General features: G+C 36.1%; 2 long non-coding RNA genes across 3 annotated transcripts; one reads left to right on the top strand and one right to left on the bottom strand.

Annotated features, from left to right (window-relative positions):
* Positions 1-235: 235 nt before the first annotated feature.
* On the bottom strand, positions 236-17,090 carry LOC128852194 (uncharacterized). Of its 2 annotated transcripts, XR_008449901.1 has the most exons (9): positions 16,960-17,090; positions 15,637-15,728; positions 11,093-11,201; positions 10,280-10,407; positions 8,438-8,501; positions 7,461-7,678; positions 4,702-4,829; positions 2,478-2,537; positions 236-490 (listed from the first exon to the last, which is right to left on the bottom strand). It is a non-coding gene; the product is annotated as an uncharacterized LOC128852194 (long non-coding RNA). The 2 variants fall into 2 exon arrangements; XR_008449902.1 differs by lacking the exon at positions 2,478-2,537.
* On the top strand, positions 4,161-10,232 carry LOC128852195 (uncharacterized). The gene is made up of 3 exons (XR_008449903.1): positions 4,161-4,428; positions 6,283-6,421; positions 9,954-10,232. It is a non-coding gene; the product is annotated as an uncharacterized LOC128852195 (long non-coding RNA).
* Positions 17,091-18,240: the final 1,150 nt, after the last annotated feature.

Below are 18,240 nucleotides of genomic sequence, written 5' to 3'. Positions count from 1 at the left end.
ATGTTCTTGTTATGAAAGATGCATTAAATGTAACATTATAGCAAAGCGACAGGGAAGTACTCTAAGAAAACCAATACAAAATGTTTCTATCAAACCAGCAATCTAATCATAGGAATAGAGCAACAGAGGGGAGAGAGATTTCATATGCCAAGATGCACAGTATCTTTATACTACTGCAGTGGGGGCACGATTGGAGTATAATAAGGCATAAGGTGAGGTACTTACAGCTCTCAAATACATTTTGTACACAGTCTTGTAGTCATCTGTAATTTGTTCATTTTCTTCTTGTTTGGTTTTGTTGGGTTTTTTTTCTTCTTACTGAGCAACTGCGTCTCACTGGCAGCACAGGTGGTAAAGGGTCTACTGCAGCACCCAGTCCCTACGGAATCCTGGAAGACGTGCTGGTTGGGTGGGAAGTCCTCTGTGCCTGGTCGGAGGTATCAGAATGGCCATCTGTAGGCCATTCAATTTCTGTCTCACAAAGTATGCTCTGGAAGGGGAATACACTTGTCATTTCTGTAAAGCATTTATTGCCTTACTCTTTTTCATTTCTTTCCCCCCTTGTTCTTTCTCCTCCAATCCCCTCATCCAATCTATCATCAGTATTTTGCAAATTCTGGCTGCGCTTACAAATTGTTTGGGGATGACTGAACTTGCATTTTTTGTAAACACGTTGGTCAGAAGACTACATTACCTACAATTATCCAAATGGTTCTCATGATATTTAGCACGGTATTTAGCAAACTCCTTTATCAGTCTGGAAAGTTAGGGCACGGACTAGTATCAAGGGCCATTATAACAACGTGAATTAGCAAGGAGATTTAGAATCCAGTGAAATGGATTTGAAAAGATAGGGGTAAACAAACATACTCTTTCATACAAGAGATAAATGTGATATAGTCAAAGGGCTAGTCACATGTAAGCAGATGGCTGAGGAGTACTGTCTCACTGCTCAACAGACCCTATAAATATTTTCCTCATTCTTAATGAGGTAACATGACTTTTAGTCATGTATGCCAAATTAAGGGTTATTAGTCATTTCCAGCAATTAAATCCTGTTGCAGATCTTTTGAAAATTATACCTTCACTGAAAAAAATGTACATTTGGTTGACATAAGGATGTAGAAAATGCAGTCCAAAGCACACTGAAAACACTACGAATATGGGACTTCTTTTGGTTTTAGATCAAGCCTTTGAAACACTAATAGTTTAAAACAAAATACTGAAAGTTTTAAAATACACACATACATATGCGTGCCTATATATTTTCTATATTTGATGACATGCTCTATCCATATTCCATGGGAAAAAAATATTAAAAACTGGGAATCACGATTGCTTTCAAAATACACAAGAGATAACAAATCAAATCAATGGCCCTTATCTCTGCAGACTATTGAAATCTCCAGGAACACAAAGAATTTATTGGCATCTCTTTGCATGGAAAATCTGATATTAATGTAATTCATATTCCCACAAAGGTGAACAATTATAATACATTCTTCAGCCATATCTTTCTGACTAATAAGAATGTGTCTGGGGAGCCAGAGAAACTCATTTCTTTCTAGATATAAAGCAAAACATCTGGAAAAGACTGTCTTCTTTGTTACAGAAAATGATAGTAAATATCAATAACATCATACTATCAGTCTATTTTTATTCCAGTCAGCTAAAATATATAGGTAGTTATACAGATAAATGCATAAGCAAAATGAGTTTTTCATCTCTTCTGTTATAAACAGGATTTACTGCTACAAAAAAAAATGTAGGCTTAATATTTAATCTGAGGAGAATGAGGTACAAAAATTATATGCATGGCTGAAAACATTGGACCGTATACATCTTAATCAACTTCAGTGGAGAGATCTCTAAGAGAACAGAGCACACCTATTCTACGCAACACTTTTGCTCATCTGGCACTGAAACTTATGTAAGAATCTCTTCTCTGATGGGGATTTTGAAAAATATTTATTTAGCTTTCTTATGCCACTCATTAATTTTATGGAGATTAGGTGCTCGTTGGCTAAGATTATGTTATTTATTTTTTCTTTTAAAATAAAGTTTGTCCTTAACAAAAACTCAAGAAAAATCACAGTTGCAATACTAGAACTTAGTTTTGTCTTAAATGTTTTTCTTTCCATATTACAACAAATGAAAAATGTGCCCAATTATAGCAGACGTAAAACATATTTCAGTAACCAGTTCGTCAAAGTTCTGAATCTACATATTATGTACTTCAATAAGTAAAGAAAATAAAGTATACTTGGGTTTCCTTGAATTTAATGAAGAAATAATAATATCATGCAGATTTGATATTGATCATTGCAATGACAGGATGGAGTTCAATTAACAACTTCTGTAACCGAGACCAAAATCACTTTGCTTTGGACACAGGTCCTTCAAACTCTTCTCCCCCATTAGATGGCACACAGACTGAAATTTACAGTGCCAGCAGAGTATTATTTAGCCATTATTACCTGATATTTTTAATAGTCACCTTTCAGAATTTTCTTCAAAAGGAAATCTAAAAGCAGTCACTGAAATAGAGAGCAATGGGACAATTTAAACATCAAGGTCTACGTGACAAAGAAATGTATGGGTTTTTCTCCCTAAATATAATTTCCATTTTAAAAAGGTATGTTGTCCAGCCCTAGGGAAAACGGACAAACCCCTCAGATTTCTGAGAAAAAAAAAATGGTAGTTAATAATGGGGGAGTTATTTGTTCATATAATTTCCTTCAGATGTTTGCATTCTCTTTTTTTTCCAGAACCATTGCCTCCATCGACTTCTCAGTGAGGCTTATCAAAGGGACAATCTAATTGCAATTGTATCAGAATAAATACATAATCTTGAGAAGTGCCACTTTCAGAAAACATATCATAATACTTCTTTGGGGTCTGTTACATAATAGTCTTCAGTACTATAAATTCATTATTTAGAAGTCAATGTTGCTTTTGTTCCCAAGGATAAGCCTTCAGATTTGTTTTAACAGTATTATCAAGGGAAGCCTGAATTCCAAACATCAAGAAGCACGGTTTCAATATTTAAAAGATCAGAAAATTCAATTAGGCTGGAAACATGGAGTGAATTTCATATATATTTTCCCCTTCTGCTTGGAAAAGCATTCTGAATTTAAAAATCTCCCTTTACTGTCAATCCCCACAAGTGAATAAATTTATACATTTACGTAAGCGCATTATACAGGGTTTTGCTAAAGAGGAGAAAATTGCAAAGGGAGATAAAATGTGGAACTGTGGATGGGTGAAACGAGAAACAGTGTTATCCCTCCTGCCATCTTGGAGTCCCCTCAAAAAGATTTTTAAAATATACAGTTTTATTTCTGTGAGGATATTTGACCTTTAAGCAAAGAGTGAGTGATTATGTATGGGAGAGGCGTACAGAGGGAAGAGCACTGAAGAGAAGATGAGCAATGTGGGAAGAAGGAGTAGATAAGGAAAAGAAGCATGGAGAAAATTAAGCTGAAGAATGCAGAGTGAAATATGAGTCATAGATCTAAAAAAGACACTGAAAAATAAAAGATTGGAAATTCTTCTACAACTATCCATATATATTATATAGAGGTAGTTCTCCAGGATTTGTACAGCATTAAGGATAAAACTTCTCTTTTCCAAATTGTTCAAATAAGAGTTTTCATTTCATTTTTTAAAAAGATATTGAAAGAAAGGAATAGAGTAGAAAAGGAGAATTCTGTTAATTTAAATTGCTATCATGAGAAATTTGTAGATCCTAAGTCCCTATTTGTTTCAGCCACAAAAAATGGCTAAGATAACATTTACAAAGACAATTAGAGACTTAAGTAAGACAATACTCGAAGAAAATCATCATGAAGGCAATTACAGATCCTGCAGGAAAAAATTGTGCAAAATCTTTATATTTTGCTTGAGGTACTCAATCTGTGCAATGCCTTTCTGAATTCTGGACTGGATCAGGCCAATATCATGTGACGATGACAAGCAGTCCCACACTGACAGAGGTTGGAATGCAGTACGACTAACATAGAAACAATGCGGAGTTTCTTGTCAGTAGCAAAGTACTTGGTTTTATTTGAAGTCAGTGCCTGCTATCTATGCCAGAGAGCCAGCAGCCAACTCGGAGCACATTTTCAGCAGATTCTTTTTAAGTGTGTCACACCACTAAATGAAAGTTGCTTAGTGGTTGCCAAATGGTACCTCATTAAGCCAAAGGAATTACTAAGTGGCTTCAGAAAAGAAAATAAGCCGAAAGAGAAGTGTATGAATTAGATAGTATCTGCTGTCTTACTTAAATGGAGTGTGATACCTATGCAGTTGTCACATTTGCTCTGTCTTGGACAACATTTTCAGGTTTAGAGTATTCAAGAAAGCCTGGGATTCTGTTTTCTTACCTACTGCTGATCCTTCGACAAGCAAGGGCTTGCAACACTGACGGTAAGGCAAGATTTTTTGCTTGAATCAAAAAGGGAAGATTGGCTAACTAAACATGCTACAGGAAACACATCTCCAGATGCAAAAATTGAGTTTTTAATAATCAGTGTGCCTAAGGTAACATTTCAATGTACTCTGAACAAAAGATAAGCAATTTCAGGTGCAATATTTAAACTGCTATATTAATATATTCTCTTAGGGCTGTCTGATTAATCATTCAGTAAGAACGATACATTTTATTTTTGAAAACCACAAAAAAGTGTCCCTAATACTGACCTGGATTAGGAACTCCAGGAAGGCAGAGGATACAGGCACAGGAAGAGGTATTGAGGAATAAATGAGTCTGTGAAAGCGCACAACATGCATCTGCTCTCTGCTGTTCTTTCATTTTCTTAAACAACCTTCTGGAAAGAAAAAAAAAAGAAAGAAAAGCTGTTTATCTGTTAATACTATACTAAAAAAATATACTATAGCACCAATTTATTTTATTGAGTGAACAAGCAGTCATCATTAAGCAGATTTACAGTTTTGAAAACCATTTTATTGTGTGTCTCTGTGGAAATTTCACTCTTCTAGATAAAGCTGCACTTCAGCTACGCAAGGAGCATATAAAGGAACTGCTATATAGGAAACATTTGGCACATGCTCTGCTTCTACATTTGTACAAGCAAAAGCACATGAGATGGCACTACAGCTAAAATTTAAATCAGATCTTGGCCTAACTATGTTCTGAAAACAGCTGCAGTACACTATAGCGATGGGGAAACACCACCTGACATTTCAAATATTAGGATAGAAATCTGGGGTATCAATGTAGTAAGAATCAGCTTCTCTGGACTGAGCTGAAGAGAGTGGAGTGCAATCACTGAGCTGGTACAGCTCTGTGAAAGCTGGAGTAGAGACCGCAGTCGAGAGTGCTAGAAAAGAAGGGAGCACAGGAATTAATTTTTGAGAACCTGTTTACAGATCGTAAGTGCAGTTAAAAAGTTAATTTGGTTTCCATGTGACTTATTTCCAGCACAGCCAGGAGGAACTGTGTTTTCTTGGCTCGCATATAATTGGCTTTATAATCAGTGGATTTGGAATACGATGGTAACTGACCATGTTTAATCACAATATTTTTAAAAGAAAACACTCTCTTTAAAGTTTATCTTCAAAAATGTCTCAATGAACATCACATATAATTTTTACAGTTAGACATTGTCTGTCTAAATAAACCTACAAAGATGATCACCCCAGAAGACGACTCTTTTCAACTTTATCAGACTTAGTGAAACCAGAATTTGCAGGAAGATTGCAAAAAGGTTTACAGGAAGACGTTTCCATCTACAGAATGTGGAAGATGCAATCATAGCATTAAGTGTTGTTGAGGGCAATGTACTTCCATAACATTTGGAATATCTCAGAAACAGCCAGTCATACTGGATTTGTGAAGTCAGTCCAATCAAACTGTCATAGGAGTAGATCACAGACAGAAAAAGTAATTAAGGGTAAACGTAACAATTTAAAGCACTGACACTTGTTAGCTCAGAAATGCAGCATGTCATTATCTCAACGAGGAAATCTACCACATGTCGATCTGCAGAGTACAATTCCTATTTAAGAATGAGAAAAGTCCTTTCTAAATGTCTCTGTCATCTGTGGAATCTCTTTACATCTGACTTCCCAGCTATCTAAATTGTTGTAGATTGCTGTCTGTCCAAATGAGAACTGATAACTAACCCTTATGAGCTCCTCCTTTCTGAGAGCTTAGATACACTTAGCTGAAAGTAAAATGTACATTTCTCACAAGACACGTTTGTTATCTGAGCTTCTTGCTACTACGTGTAGAATATCTGAATATTTCTCCTGTGCAAGGTGACGTACTGCTATGTTGTCTGAAGCTGTGCGTGGAGTAGACTTGGCTGAAGTTAAACGGGAAGAATTTTGAGTGCAATGTTTGGTTCACACGCTGACAAATTTGTCTTGGACTCAGTGGAAATGAAGTCTACCTGAGGTAACACTTCCAATATGTCTTAATTCTTTGTCGTTAAGTTCTGGCATAAGTGTTTTCATTAAAGAAAAACTTCAAAAGCGTTTTTAAATGGATTTTGAAATATTCTTCAATTGTATTTTTTAAAGAGGAAAAAAATAAAAAAATATCATAATATTATCTCTGGTTATGAAGTCCTCCTGCACAGTAACAAGCAGCTCTGCCCTCCAGTCAGCAAGTGCTCTATACCAGGTCTGTTACATATGCTAAATTACTGCCCAGGTTTGATTCATTTGGAGTAGAGATCAAGTCAATCATTAAAGTGTATCCAAACATATGTCAATGGCAACTGTAGAATCAATGACTCGGCAGACTTGTTTTTTTCCCCGATCTCCTGTGAGGTCAACCTAGAAATACTATACTTCTAGTACTGATGTTATATTTTACATGTTGATTCTGCCCAAGAAGGTAGACATACTTTCCCAAAGCAGTCAAAACCTGATTATATTTGCTTTGAAAATGTCCATACCAGCTATATATATGCATTTGAGCAAATTAATTTAGTAACAACAATATTTGATGAAATAAACCAATTTAATGTTGTGTGTTACTTGTAGTGATCATTTAAAATAGATAGTTATGTATGTCAACATTGGGAAACTGATACCAACAGCAATGCTCATCCAGTCATGAACACAATAGTTGTACGTAGGGTCAAAAAGCCTAGAACATAAAATTCTTAGTGAACGTCTTTCAAGTTTTCTACTAATCAATAAATTTCTGCAATATTTGAATTTTAAACTGAGAAAATCACAAAGAAAACATGAGCAGGTTTGAACACACAAAAAAGAAAACATACACAGAATACTGTAGCACTGACCTGTTTTCTCAGGGTTTCCTCATTGGTTTTCAGGTATTCTGGTATTCCTGACCACCAATATTTAGACAATCTATTCTGGACATGCAAATTAACACAGTTTTCATCTTGTGCTAGTGAATTCCACAGTATTAATATCATATGATATTCTAGATCACCTGTGTAGAACAGTGATTTTGTACTTACTGGAAAGAGTAGAGGAGAGGCTGTCCTCAGTTTATAATGGTAAAGCTCTCTGGCAGTTGGATGAAATACTGAAGGACTTGTGAAAGTGGTCCAATATTATTGGCTGGTGCTAACATTCTTTTCAGGGATTGATTCTTTTTCATTATATTTCTGGCTGAGCACAGGTGTACAGAATAACAGCCCATGGCATTGAAGAGGAAGATGAAACTCAATAAAACCTGGGGATGAGAAAGAAAATTCATTTTTAGTTTGTGTTAGCTCTTGCTACTGTGAACACAATGACATGTTTTTATCACATAAGAGCAAAAAAGTCAACGTGGAATATTTGCTCCTTAACCCACTCTCTGTTCTATGACAATGGAAGTTTAATGTTTTCTACTATATCTATACATGATTTTGTGTGTGTGTGTGGAGTTGTCTAAAAAGCAACCAAAGAACATTATTTTGCACCCCAGAGTGCAGATAATTTTGGCAGAGCAGATTTTCTGTAGGCCTGGATGTGGATTTGAATTATATTTAAACATGATGACCTTCCTGGTCATGAATTTTATCATCTATATCTATGTAGGAGGCAAGAAAAAAAAATAATACTGTAAGTTTAGAGGCTTCCTAGAATCTCCCCTTCCTTTCTCTCAGTTTTCATAATCAAAGGGGAAAACAAACCAAACAAAAAACCCTCCCTCCTCCGAGTATACCTGATAGTGTACCTGAAGTTCTCACCTCTTACTATTGTGCCATTAGATAATAAATGTAAACTTTTAAAAATCTGAGAAAGTATTTGATTTCCTCTTCTGAATGTAATTACAGAATAGTAATTTCTGTATGGGAGTTATTACAACATGATTTTTTTTAAATCCCTCATACAATACTGTATTCATCTAACCATTGTGCACCAATATCATATATTGTGCATGTTAAACTATTAGTAGAATAAATCATACTTTTTTTTACTACAAAGCGAATTATTATACTCCTACCTTCATGCTTTCTTTTACTGTTAAGTAGTTCAATAAACAAACGTAGCAAAGGTTCACGATTTTTCTGCAAGACAAAAAAAATTGCTTTAGTTACTAGTTCTATTATTTCTTCTTGCACATTCCTTTTCCAAACACTGAAGTAATAAGTAGTCTTGTATTTCTCATGGAAAGGAATAACGATGTATCTAAATTTGTAATAAAATATACATATTATTGCTGGAAGATATTTTTCTGAGTAAGGTCTTTTTTTCCTGCATTTTAATAAGAACCACAGCAAGAGGAGTTAGTGAACAAAAAAGTTAGGTTTTTAACTACAATTAGCAACATAAAATCATGGGAACAGTAGAAATAGCAACATTTCTGTGATTTTACTTTAAACCTCAGTAATCACAATTTCTTTTCTGAATGGTCCAAACTTTACACAGCAGTGTTAGAAGTCGGCTACATAACAGCACTATGGCAGGGTGCAAAAACCAGCAAGCCAACGAAACCAGCTGCAACATACAAATAATACAGAAAGGGTATATAGGTAACCTGTATTGTGAAAAATACATTTTTGTTTGTCTTTAGTTTCATAAACAAGAAACTGTCATAATAGTATGTAGCTATTGTATGCAAGCATACATATACAGACACAGTGATGCACACATGAACGTATTCTTGGTTGTCCAATGTCTCCTCTTTTTTCAGACAATCCTTTAAATATGTTTTCTTTTTCCTATCTGTAGTCACATTTAGACAGTTTGTGCAACCAGGCTGAATAATGACATTGAAGTACTTAAACATGGTGGGAACATTATGTTTCATTTTGAGCCTCAGATTGCACGTGAATCATATCATTATATACAGAAGTATCACAGTGTATGAAACTTCCCACGTTTAATATTGTGAACGTCATTTAGAAATAAGAGGAAAGCAAGGAGAATTCAATAAAAGATAAGGAACTGAAAATAGAATAACAAATCTCAAAAAAACCAAATCCCAAGAAACTCCTTTCATACATTAAATGCATAACATACTATTCTATTTAAAGTTTACACAAGAGTATAGGAAAAAAAGGACAAAAATTCATTCATGAAAAAGGAACATATAGTGACAAAGGAAGATGATCTTCTGCCTGTTAAGATTTGCTGTCTTGGATCTGGCTTACTTGGCCTCATCGAAGTCATGGAGGGGGCGTTAAGGGGATAGATGTGAGATGCAGAAGTAGGAACTGGAGAAACCACCTGAGGGCAAATAGGTCTCACGATGCACCGGTAGGATTTCTGTACAGTAGTGGATCTCCTCCCAAGAGGAGGGAGGGATTCAAATATCTGGCTCTAACTACCATCCCACAGGGTGCAGATCTCCACCAAGTCCTGTATTGTAACTGCCAGTTACAATGCAGGCATCTTGGATCCCTCACAGCACCCAGAGCGTTGCCAGACACCTATATATGGGCAAGCAACCTCCTGTGATACCAAAAGTGTCCTTCATAGAGCAATTCAGGTACTGACATTACCCTAAATATTTACAGATCGCTTTGAAGACAACATTAAAAGGTTACTGCAGAAGATATGGAGATGACAAAGTTTGACAGATCTGCTACTGAGACACTGCTAATCACTGAAAAGGTACTCAAAGACACATATCAGAAAGTCTTTGGGGACAATTTCGTTTAAACAAAACAAACAAAAAGAAGTCAGCAATAAGTATATACTGTCTGGGTGAATATTTTGGAAAGCAGGGATAAATAATTCATAATTTATATGAAATAAAAAGCAGGAGATTCTGGCTTTGCAGCCAATGATGTCATATTCAGATCATAGACTTAGATCTCTTACATAGGGAGATGTTACTCACTTAGATATCACTCACGAGTGCTTCTGTTCTCACGTGTTTACCAGAACTCGTTTTCCAGGTGAGTCTGAATTAATCCTCACAGCCTCCTGGAGTTGTTACTTCTCACTTGTTACAGCCTTCAGAGCTACCTGTATCATGACAAATTCAAGTTATAAGTAACAAAAAGTACCAGTTACTTTGAGCTGTCACAAACATTTTCACAATGATAAGACTGCTTCTCACTTGCCAAGAAAAACCTGCCCTCAGAATATTTAGTAGAAATGGCACTGAAATAAGGTCAAACTCAGCTCTGGGCCAATAGTTGGAAAAAAAAACAGCCTCTGACTAGATTAACTTTTAATGTCTGGCTCCTTTCTCTGGAATAGCCTGAGTTAAATCCCAGGATCCAAACACATCAGCATGTGTAGGTTTCAAGATGAACGTGAGCATCCTATGAAACTTCAGTTTGCATTTGAGCTGTTCCTAAAGGTCTATGCAGATTCTCCCCAAATTTCTTGTAAGTCACCTCCATGAATATGAAATAGGCTGTAGGATTAGAAAGCTGTTTCAACAACCTCCTCAGGCTGGAAAAAAAGCTCCACTTTTCTGTAAGGTGTAGAGAATAAGCATGTTAATGAGCTGGATTTGCCAATATTTTGTTTGTTAAAGGAATCAAACAGTTGATTTGTATTTCTATTGAAACACTTAACAAAGTAACATTGAATGTAAAGTCTTGACGGCTAACAAATTTACTGAATATAATTAACCACTTCCAGAATTTAAGCAATGCACACAACCTATAGAGGTGAATCTCTGAAGAGTCTGATGACTTACCATTATTGTCAATATTAATAATTCAAGATTCCTCTCCAGACCTTGCCCAGTGAGCTCCATGCCCAACCATCTCCTGAGAGTGCAAACAGGAATGATTTGATTTCCTTTCCTGTAATGGGAATAGTCACCTGAGTACTGCTCAAATGCATGCAGTTTTGTGTGAATGTCATCTGAACAATATTCTCATTGAAAAGTAAGTAACACAACCATTCTTATTCTCAAACAAATCCAGAGAAACACATCTAAACTGCCTTATTGAATTTATAACTATTTTTTGGAGGCACGTAGGCACAGCTGACAGCATTTTTGTGGCCCAGAAATCTGCTTTGCTGATTGTCCCATCTTAATGTTGGTGTTGCATCTTACTGCAGTGAGTCAACATGGACAGGTTTTGAGAATTCAAAAGTGATAGTCACTGAATGACTACTGAATGTTCCTTTTGATGTATGGTTTGGGCAGCTGGGCCAGGAAGACCAGAAGGCAGCTGGTGTGGGGACAGCGACAGCCATTGTGGAAGTGACAAAAACGTGTCTCTGGATCCACGAAGTCAAGAGGCTAACAAAATCATCACTGCATTATTATACATTTAGGCAAATTGTTTGTGAGAATCCTTATAGCACCAGAACTACCAGCCACTCTCCTGTCTGGTTTCCCAGTTCTGCTGCACCAATGGTTGCCAGAACAGCAATTTTCTAAGTTGTAAAGGGCAGTTGTGATGCTGAATTGCTCTCTATGGCCCATTCGCTCCTGTGCGGCTACACTCCCACACTCCTGATGCCAAGAGGAAGTCCCACAACCATGCAGGAAAGGTCTCCAGAACACCTCACAGTCTTGGTCTCTTACAGGTTATAATTCAGGAAACTCAAGAACAGGATATAAAGTGAAATTGAAAAATTTATAATATACTGAGATAACAGTAAAAACATAGAAGGCAAAAAATAAGAAATGAAACACAATTTAAACATACTGTATAAGGTCTCCATGTACGTGTGTCATGTGTGCGTATACCTGGATGTGCATGCAGAGGATTTGTGGGAAACAACCCAAAAGAAACAAAGAGTTACTGATATAGAATCACAGATTAAAATAAAATAAAAAAAATAAAATTAAAAGAAATTTAGTAAGGGTAACCCACCTCTCTGGGGAAAGACTTAAGAACAGATCACACTACAACAAAATCTGACTGCAAGAAGTGCTCTGAAGATTGGATGGGCGTTTACATTGAAAAGATCTTAAAATCAGGAAATTCTCTGTAGAGTAGGTGTGCTCCCACATGCAATAATTCTTGGAATAAAGCTGATAATGGTATCAGAAGACGAAATTCAAAAATATACACGTATCACAGAAAGAGAACAACATATGTCTCTGCAGAGCCATCCCCTGAGGAATACTCCTCATGTGATTGTTTTCCTTGTTCTGAGCTATACAGAACACTGAATATCTACCCTTTCCCTGAGAAACTGAAAGTTCATTTTATGAAACATAGATAATATTTTCTTCACTACATCTCCAGACCCAGCAGGTACATTGTTTAAGGGAGGTGCCAGCATGGGCAGGAGGCTGTTCACTCCTGCAGACTCCCAACAGCAACCACACACCTGTGACTTCAGGGAGAGACTCCTATGCAGAACATTTCTGAAAGATATTCCTTTCTGGAAGGCCACACAGCCATGCCGAAACCCTCCCTCCACTGCTGTCGAGGGGAAAGTGGTACCTCTCTGTGTACTTTGCTCATCCCTTCCCTACTTCAGGTCCCTTCTAGAAAGCTGTAGTATCAGCTCACAGCAATGGTATCATAGAGTTGCTGAAAGAAATCCCCAAACTACAAAGTCAATTCTTGACATAAATTCATTGACTAGACTGTGATGATACTTCGGTCTCTCATGTTTGGCATTTGCCGTGGTATATTTTCAAGTCATTTGTTCAATTGGAATTTTGTCCTAAGAGCACTCTCAGCCATCTCAGGTTCACATCTGACAACTCTTATGAGAACAGGTTAATAACTCACAGGAAAAGTTGGGTCAGCCTCCCTTTGAATATGTGCAAGTAATGTTTAACAAGTCTTTGACAGCTGTAGGAAATGCTTAGCTTTCCTAATAATTTTGAAGGCTGAATATTTTTTTTTAAGTATTCTTTTACAGGAAGTCAATCCAAGACTCTTTCCCTTGGTGTTTTCTCCTGTGAGTGGGGTGGTATTTTCAAAGCTATCAAATGGAGTTTCAAGGGAAAGGCTTTTTATTACTCTTTTGATAACTACATGTTTCATGATAATAAGAGAACAGTGTTATATTCAAAGGCAGCAGGAGTAAAAGCTCTCAAGAGGCTACAGAAATCATGGAATACCTTACCTTCCTCCAAGACATGTGGCAATTTGGATACTACATTCACTCTCATGATTTCCATGTAAATAAACAAGTATGTTAATGGGGAAATCAGATAAGAACTACATGTCCCTTCTCTCTATTCTCCTTAGCTTTGCAACATAAGGTACACCAACACCGATTCACTGTGCATGATATTTTTGAACTGTACTTTTAACACAGAAATGGTACGTGTATAACACGATCATAATTACTATACAGAAATACATCGTTTTACAAGACAGTACCATACATGTTTTCTAAAAATTATATTTTGAAATATTTTTGTGCAGTCTTAATACCAGCAGAGCTATGTCAGTTCTTTCCCTTGTAATTTCACAATAAATTCATATTTCATCTCTATAAGTAAGTGAGAACAGTTTGCGTTTCTTTTTAAACAAAAGGAAGATGGAAAATCTAATAATGAAAAGAGAAATATGTAGTAATACGCATTATATATGTTAGAAAACCTGAGAATAATACAAAAATGCTCTTGAGGCTTGGTACCCTTTGATAGCAAGTGCAATAGTCACTATGGCACTACCCTACACGCTTTTCTTATCAGACATAATAGGAATAATGCTACAGGACTGATGGGTCTAGATGGCACAAAGCCTTTGGTAAGTGCATTACCTTTTTACAAGTCAATCGTTTGGCTCATTTAATATAGGAATTACTTAAAGATTTGTTGACAACATAAAGTGAATTTTCTCCAATTAGAGGAATAGGTAAAATGTACAACGATATATATATAATGACATACATTCTTGATGTACTTATGACCTTTGTGAAAAATATATCCATCTAAAGATAAAAGTGACAAATACAGGAAAATAAATCATTTTTAAATAAAAAAAAATTGAAAGACGTTTCAGTTTTCTTCCACATACAAGTTTTTAAAATTTGCTATTGGCAAACTGGACTTGAAAGGCTTCTTTGCCTTCTAGGCAGTTCTTGAATCATGTCAATGATTAGCACTACAGCCTCATGGAAACATGCAATAGTAGCGTCTGGGTTTTCTTTTTACTAATGTCCTCCAAAAAATGAGTTATTCTTCTAGTGAATAATTAGATGCTTAAATTTTGAAACTCCAAGGAGTTCTGCGAGCTGTTTTCCTACTTCTTAAAAATGAAAGCTACAATCAGAGCACTCAAGGAACTTGAGTGCCAGAGTCTTTCTTGGACATAAAGTCTGAAACATACTGCAGCAAGAGCCTCCTAATCTGCTTGCAAGTTCACATTAGCTTCTTACTGTTACTTTCAATAAATGAAAGTCATGGAGAAGGATCCATAAAAATCAGATTTATGCAAGTTTAATAAGGCTCATTGCAAGTTATTTCTCAGATTTTCATGGTCTGGTTATCTTGGAAAGCATGCAGGAAAGAAAACAAAAACTCTAACACCTCATTCATGCAGCAGCACAGAAAACAAAGGCAAAACAGTAATTTCCTCTATTGTGCTGTAGAGAGAAGTCAAGGCTTTTCTCAGTGAGATGCTGCTAAAGCTTACATGGTGGGAAACACTTCTTTGTCATGTAGAAGCTCAGTGTTGTATTCAAAAGATAATCTTTTAATTAAATTGGACTTCCTGAGAAGCTGCTAAAGACTATCTCATTGCTATCCTACTGACAGGGCCATCAGTTCTGGTCCTGACAGCAAGTGGGCCTATAGCTCAGAGCCTTAAACTATGTTCCATTTCCCCAGAACTCATTTCACAATCAAAATGTGAACTCAGTTATGTTAAACTTATCATACCATTCCTGAATGAGGCCGTACGATTCATATGAAAATTTAGTAAAGCTGAACTGATAAAATCAGAGCTCGGAGAGCATGCAAATCAGAAAGACAGTAGTAGACAATGCAGCTGTTTCACATCATCAGCTTTTTTAACTCATTTGTTGCTTAGTTAGTGAATGGGAAAGTGGAACGTGCAAGATATGACCAAATGTCAAGCAGTTACAGTAGCCCTAGTTAGTGACCATTACTGAAAAAGGACTGTAAAGATATGTCCAGCCAGGAGAAATTCTAGACATTGCTTGGGAAGTTACGCTACTGTAAAAACTGAGAAGCTTTGAAACTGGAAATCAATGAGTAGTGTGGTATACATCTAAACCGGTGAGAAAACAGATCTAAAACAATAGGAAAACAGATACCAGTTACTCAAACAGAAAACAGTTTCACTGTACCTTTCAGAATGAAGCGTACAGTTCTCTTCTTTGTGTTTCTAGTTGTACTTTTGTTCTTTTTGAGTATTTATTGGGTAATTCTCCTGCAGCAGCTGAACATATCAAGTTTATATGTATTACTTAAAATATTTTGTCAATGTGCATTCTTTATTGCTGTAACACTATGGGTAATTACATGACACATAGTTAGAAACGATAAAACTGCTCATCTAATGTGCAGTATAAGCTGTTTGTCTTCTCAAAGCCTACACAATTCCTTTGTTTCCCTTTGTTTGCTAGTTACTGCTATTTGCTCCTTCTGGTTGTATTTTGGATTGAAATTTCTTCAGAGAACAAATGTCACTGGCTAAGTTTGTTTTCACTGTAACAAACCCAGCAGAATAAAAGAAAAATGTATATAATCGTGAAGAGTGAAAGTTTCTTTGTGTTTATTTTTCCTTTCTTCTAAAAGAAATTTTTGACTTTTAAAATCATAGAACGGCTTGGATTGTAGGAAAACCTTAAAGGCCATCCAGTCCAACCCCTCTGCAATGAACAGGGACATCTTTCGTAAGATCAGGTTGCTTAGAGCCCCATCTGAGCTGAACTTGAATGTTTCCAGGGAAAGGGCATTCGCCACCCACACTGTAATAATATTCTTTCTTACATGTAGTCTAACTCTACCCTCTTTTAGTTTAAAAGCATTACTTCTTGCTCTATCACAACAGGCTCTACTAAAAGGTTTGTCCCAGTCTTTCTTATAAGCGCTCTTTAAGTATTAAAAGGCTGCAATAAGGTCTCAATGAAGCCTTCTATTCTCCTGAACAACCTCAGATCTTTCAGCCTTTCTTCACAGGAGAGGTATTCCATTCTGATTATATTTGTGGCCTTCCTCTGGACACAACTCTGACAGACTCAGAAACACATTACTTTCAAGGTGCAAGCAGCCCCTAATCCATAATTGTGCCACAGCTCCCCACTGTGTCATATGAAAGTGGCTGCTTCCAAGAAAGATTCACAATTACTGGCCTCTTGGAAGCTACAAAGAGGCATGTGCCTTATTCCCAGTATAAATTTCTAGTGGAAAAAAGCCTTAGGAAACAATGATGTAGATATTTTGTTTTCCTTTAGTGCATAGAAACCTTTTATAGTTTAATACTCCAGTAAGGTCACAGTATACGCAACCCATTATTCTGTATTTTTTGTTCCATCTATACTACCCCTTTCCATGACTGATGCACGGAAGATAGACTCTCACTGCTCCTTAAATAATCTTTGTAAGACTTGGCTGTTGTCCCCTTTGTTAAAACTGATACTGTAATAAAAAGTAAGCATATGACTCACCATGAGCAGTGACAGTCTATTGACTGCATATGTTGCCAGGTGTTCTTAGAGAATAGGTGGTTTATATCCTTTCTCATTCCTTTGACTTTAGAGAGCATGATTATAATGACGCAAGTTGACTTCATAGCAACAGAAAAAAAGCCAGATCTGAAAAACAGCCAGAGAAAAGCAGTAATATTTCCATTGTTATACAGGAAGCATTCATAGGGTAGCTTAGAGGTCTCCCAAGTATGAGCCAATGAATTAATCTCTCATTAATTCCTCATAACTAGAAGGTGGCTTAGAAAATAAATATGCAAAAGAAAACACGAAAGTCTAATAATTGGATTCAGAGCTAATAAACATAAACTTACCTTCAGCCTTTTGCAAAGATCCATGCCAAAAACATATTCTTCCTTTTGAAGATAACACAATGACTGAATGTACAATCTTTAGTGTTTTTCTTACCTGAAATATTTATAAGTTTTAACTGCTGCATACATAAATACTACAAATTACATTTATGCTTACTGCATCTTTGTTAGAAACTTTTGTACAAACTAGATACTATTTTCCTCATGTATAAACTCCACTAAATTCAAAACTGAGCAGCCATTTCTTGGAAGAAGAAGGCAAAAACAATGCAAGGTCTAGAAAATACAACAATGATATCACTGCACAGTTTCCAAGCAACTGCCACACATGATATGTTAGTAGATTCTTTAACAGCTTTGTCATATTCCAATGAGTATATTTTAATTACCACCATCAGTTCTACAACTGCACTGAACATAGAGCCAAATGCATTTTTTATGGGAGTTATTTCCTGAAAGGTGGGAAGTGTTTCATGGTTTTAGTCTTATTTCTTAAGATCATGTTCTATCACTAGGACAAAGAACGCAGGAAGACTATTTTGAAAAATGTAGTTTAAAATAGTCTGAAGTGCTTGGGTTTAGGTGTGAAATCAAGAGATTGATACTAGAGAAATATACTTCAAAATATCTACCTTTATTTAATGTTTCATATAATATATCATTAAAAGCAAATAGCATTACTGTGAATTCCTGAAAATTAACAAACAGTACATCAGTCTTGCTAGCAAGTGTTTATTTGATTTTCAAATGACCTAAATATTCAGGTTCTGACAACACACAGGTGCTCGAATGTTCAGTATTTTGAGATTCAAAAAGGGAAGTGTTTTTAAGCACCTGTTTTAGAATCTTGCTGGCCCGGGTAGGCAATCTCTGTACTACGAAAAGGAATGTAAGTGGACTGTGCTAATAAGTACAAACTTTACAACAG

Source organism: Cuculus canorus, chromosome 4, assembly GCF_017976375.1.
Source record: "Cuculus canorus isolate bCucCan1 chromosome 4, bCucCan1.pri, whole genome shotgun sequence".
NCBI lineage: Eukaryota > Metazoa > Chordata > Aves > Cuculiformes > Cuculidae > Cuculus > Cuculus canorus.
Note: the sequence above shows the minus strand (reverse complement) of the source record. Positions and strands in the feature narration are given on the sequence as shown.